The sequence below is a fragment of the Coffea arabica genome, chromosome 3e (assembly GCF_036785885.1).
Source record: "Coffea arabica cultivar ET-39 chromosome 3e, Coffea Arabica ET-39 HiFi, whole genome shotgun sequence".
Taxonomy (NCBI): domain Eukaryota; kingdom Viridiplantae; phylum Streptophyta; class Magnoliopsida; order Gentianales; family Rubiaceae; genus Coffea; species Coffea arabica.
The window spans coordinates 39,043,439-39,048,584 of record NC_092315.1 but is presented as its reverse complement, the minus strand read 5'-3'; positions in this window follow the sequence as shown (position 1 = coordinate 39,048,584).

Here is a 5,146-nt window from a genome sequence, read left to right as displayed (position 1 = left end):
CACTAGTTTAAACACTAAATAAACATTATTACCATCAAAACATCACAAATCAGTCATATATCCAAGGTGGGAGTTCATAGAGCCCACACAACCAATTTTCCATCACAAACAAGCTACCCATATGCAAGTAAGAGCTTAAAGGTGCACTAGAACTTCCATAAATCAAGTTTCCAAGGTTTGATCGTTACTTACTTGCTTTGATGTGTACAACAGAAATTTTTGGTCCTCTCCTTGGCCAAGAAAACAGTGAAAAGCTCCCCCTTTTCTTAGTTAGATGTAATCTCCAAGAGTTAAGCTAAGTGCGGTCAAATTTTGAAGTGAAACGGAGGAAGTTTGATGGAGGAATTTGAAGAAGGAAGTTGAAGCTTGGAGTGTTCTTTTCTCTTGTGTTGCTTGGCTGATGAGAGAGGGAAGAGAGGGGAAAAAAAAATCTGATGGACTAGCTCCTTAAAGGTAACTTAAAGGTTAAGTGTTTGGTGCAGCAAAGTCAACCGCAAATAGTGCGCGTACGCGCGCGTTTCGTGCTCGATTCCTCTTAAGGTTGTTGCACTAGTGCACTAAACCTCTAATGCACTTACATTCATATTAATATTATTCACTCTTAATTGCCCTAAAATAAGGGTCCAAAGTTCCTCAATTAAATTGCGCGCGTGAAAACGTGTATCTCCAATTTAAGCGCGATAGAGTTAAACCTCCAAGAAATTCTTATAACGATCGTACCACTAACTATCACTTGAGTACTTAAACCTAAAATTACTTATTTTAGGACCATTGTACATGTCTCCAATTTTCCGAGTTTATTATACTCTCTATTGGCTAAAATTTCCAAACACGTTTTCACTATTTTCATTAATTGAGTTTCCAAAAATTAATTTTTGAAACGAGGCACTTTAAAAATATAATGAAGCCATAAATCCATGTATTTAGGTCGAATAAGGTTAGAAAATAATAATCGGAGCGTTTGGCCAAATAAATAATTAAATGAGCTAGAATTTGGAGTTAAAAATTGTGAGTCCTCACATGAGTCGAGTATTAATTCCTCAATTAACCTTTCTTAATCTACCATTGATCATTTTTAACTCTCCAATATTAATACACTCCCGATTCAAGTATAGCCTCGAAAGACGTGCACTCGTTGTTCCGAACTAAACGAATTTTCGAAAGTGAATTTTCCAACAAAATGCTTTAAAAATTTAAAGAGGCGTTGTTCCATATAAATGGATTTTAAATGGTCGAAATAAATAATTTCGAGAAAATGAGTAAATAAATATTTAAGTAAACTTGTTATATTCGATAAATAAGAAAATTTTCAGGTCCTCACACTTCATCCCTGAAATTTGGCACTCTTTTGTCTTAACACAACGAGATATGTTTGAGGCAAATCCATCGGGGAACTTGAGTGAGCTCAAAAACTGGCATAGTTTTTGTTTTTTGCTGCGTGAAAGAGTGTAGCATGCAGCGGGCATCATCTTTGAATCCCCTTGAGTTTGAAGATGCAATTCTTCCCTCAATCTCATTTCCTTCAAATCCTCTCTAGCTTGCCAAGTGTCCCTATTTTTGTGTCCCGTACCCATCACTGTACCCAACAAAATTTCACACACATTCTTCACGATATGCATAATGTCCAAGTTGTGTCTAATTTTGTTAGTACTCCAATATGACAGCTCAAAAAAAATGCTTTTCTTCAACCAATTTGACTGATTTTGCATGCGTTTTCTTTTCTTCTCTTTAAGCAATTCAGGTGCCTTACCAAACACCATTTGATCAAAATCTTGAAGTTGTTCCAAGATTTCTTCACCGGATAAAGTTCTAACAGGCTGTCTAAGATAACTCTTGCCATCAAATGACTTTCTTTCTGTACGCCATTTATGGTCCGCTGGCAAAAAACGCCGGTGCCCCATATAGCAACATTTTAATCCATTTCTCAGATATACACTGGTTGTATCATCTAAACAAACAGGACAGACTTATAACCTTTCGTACTCCACCCTGACAAATAGGCATATGCTGGAAAATCACTTATAGTCCACAAAAGAGCAGCCCGTAACATAAATTTTTCTCCCACAGCTGCATCATAAGTCTCAAAGCCAGTGTCAAAAAACTCTTTCAACTCATCAATTAGAGGCCTAAAAAATATATCCATATAATTTCCTATGCACTTAGGACCTGGAATAATCATTGATAACGGGAAAAAAGGGTCCTTTAAGCATTTCCAAGGTGGTAGATTGTAAGGAACAAGGATTACAGGCCATATACTATATGCATTATTCATGTTTCCATAGGGATTGAAACCATCAGTTGAAAGCCCCAACCTAACACTACGAGGATCTTCGGGAAAAGATGGGTGAGTGTTATCAAACTCCTTCCAAGTTATTAAGTCAGCAGGGTGTGTCATTGTGTTTTCCTTGGGAACGCGTCTCTCTTTATGCCACCTCATATCTTGAGCTATCTCCTTGTTTATGAATAGTCTTTGCAACCTTGATTTTAAGGGGAAATAGGAAGCACTTTTCTAGGAATTTTAGAACCCGGGGATTTATAACGAGGCGCTTTACATTTTTCATTTGGGCAGCGATCGAGGCTTTCATTTTCTTTCCAATAAAGTGCACAATCATTTTCACATGCATGTATTTTTTCACACTTGAGTCCTAGTTTACGAATTAAATTTTTTGCATCATAGTATGAGCTAGGAATTGATGCCATGGGAAAGACTTGAATGAGGAATTTCAGCAGCATATTGATGGATTTGCAAGTCCACCGATTCATAGTTTTCAAATGAAGGATATGGACAACAAAGGAAAGTTTTGAGTACTTATCACAACCCGGGTAGAGACTTTTTTCAGCTTCAGATAATAATCTAAGAAACTTACTTGCTTCCCCCTCTTGCTTATTTGGTATATCCCTATTATGTTCCCCTGAATTTCTCCAATTCTCACCAAAGTTTGCAGTACCAACGTCATTTAACATTTCTTGAATATCATCTGACTCACTATTTTCTTCATCTAAAACTATGTTATCATTTTCATCCTCATCAGAATCCTCAAACCTTTCACCATGATATATCCACCTAGTATAGCTTTCAACAATTCCCCCACACAAATGACTTTTCATGACCTCCATAGTTTGATCCTCAAAGTTGTTGCACCTTTTACATGGACAAGGGAGCTTATATGTGGGATCCTTACCTAAATAAGGAAACTCAACGAATTCTTTCACTCCTGCCAAGTATCTAGGATGCAAGTAATCTTTAATTGTCATCCAACTCCTATCCATGTTTTTTCACAAGCACCGTTGATCCTAACACAAAAAAATACGCAACCATGATACTACAACGACAACACATACAATAAATATAGGAAATTAAGCTCAATACAGGAAATTAATCTTCCCATACAACAATAATAAAAATTAAACAAAATACAACACAGCTATTAGTAAATTCAAACATGTCACAACTACACATTTGGTTCATAAACACAAAAAGGAAACTAACTGTCAAACATGTCACAAATACACCTGGACATTCTTGTCAAAAAGGAAACAAACTTTTGGTTCATAAAGAAGACAACAAAACAAAAAGGGCAAGGGAGAAATTTAATTATTAGATCTCAGTGGAGATTTCCTGGGACGGCACTGAGATCACAGTAACAAACAACCAGTTCAATCAATGGCTATCATTACCTGGAGCAGTACTAAATCTCGCCATACTAATGGTAAGATATCAAAAATTCATCTACTATCTTAACAGAATTTACATCTTCCATAAGTAAACTTACCAATTGTAACGTGGTAACTTGGTGCCTTCACGACACCACAACATTTAGCAGTTATAAATGTTAAGAATTTTCCATAAAGCCACTTTATAAAATCTTCATTAAAGGTTATCTAATTTTCAAATTTGTTAAGTATAATACTATAATGTGAGCACAACAATATGACCACTTTGCTTTATTCCAAAAAAAATGTGATGATAATAAATGGATAGGAACAAAACCATCCGAAATGGGACTCAAATCAATATTCAACATTAATTGGTTCACATTTTCCACAAGTCAACATCCCATTTTTTTTAATCTGGATTTGCTTTGAAAGCAAATTGATACACAAATCCAAGATAAAAATAAGAAGAAAACGGGTGAAATATTTCCTCAATAAGGATAGTCTTCATCCAGCATTTGCTATGATTGAGTTATTATGGGTCCTAGACATAAGACATTTTTTCTTTCTTTTTCCTTTTCTTGGTGCGAGTATGCATAAATTGTTATTTACCATCTGGACAAGAAGGAAAGTCCAAAATACATTCAAAATACGAACCCATACATACCTAAAATAAAATGTTGACCAAAAATTAACAAGGGTAAAACCCACAAGTAAGCAGAATCCAAAAGGAGGAGATGACTCCATCCATAAATCAAATGAAACCCAAAAAACTGGACTGAAATTTTTGGCAAAAAAAAAAATAATTAGGGCAAAACATTTGGGGGAAAATTAGGGAGGAAAAAGAGAATCGGCATACCTTTTTTTGTAGAGAGTTGCTGCTAAATGTGGTCTTCTATTTGATCATTTCCGAGCCAAGATCAATTAGGAGATGGCGAGGAGATGTTTCGGCAGAGATAAGGAGCAGTGTGCTACGGTTGGTTCTAAGTGTTGGCTGTTGGCTTTAGGATACTGGTAGTGTTTTGTTCGGTGATACTAGTAGTGTTGGCTTTAGGATACTGGTAGTGTTGGCTATTTGGTTCTAAGCGTTCTAAGTGTTTCCGCGCCTCTCCTCAAAATATTGACTTTGAATGAAATTTCAATTCCTTAGATTTCCCCCTTACTTGTTCAGTACCAAAATTTCAATCAAAGTTTTTTAGTTTCCAACATTTTAGTTGAATTAATATTTTACTAATATAATATTACTTGCTACTTTTAAATATTTTTGTGAAAATATTCATAATGGGTGAGAAAATTATGTTGAAATATTACAAGTGGTAAATGCACCTTGGTTCTGTTTCAAATAGCTAATTTTTTTATAACATCAAACAGTTGATCCGATATTACTATTGATATCACTTTTCTCAAAATTGTGAACTAAATTACAACTTATTTATCTTTCTTTCCATTATTTTTGCCCAATACTCCAGATTTTTTTTGTTATTTTATAATA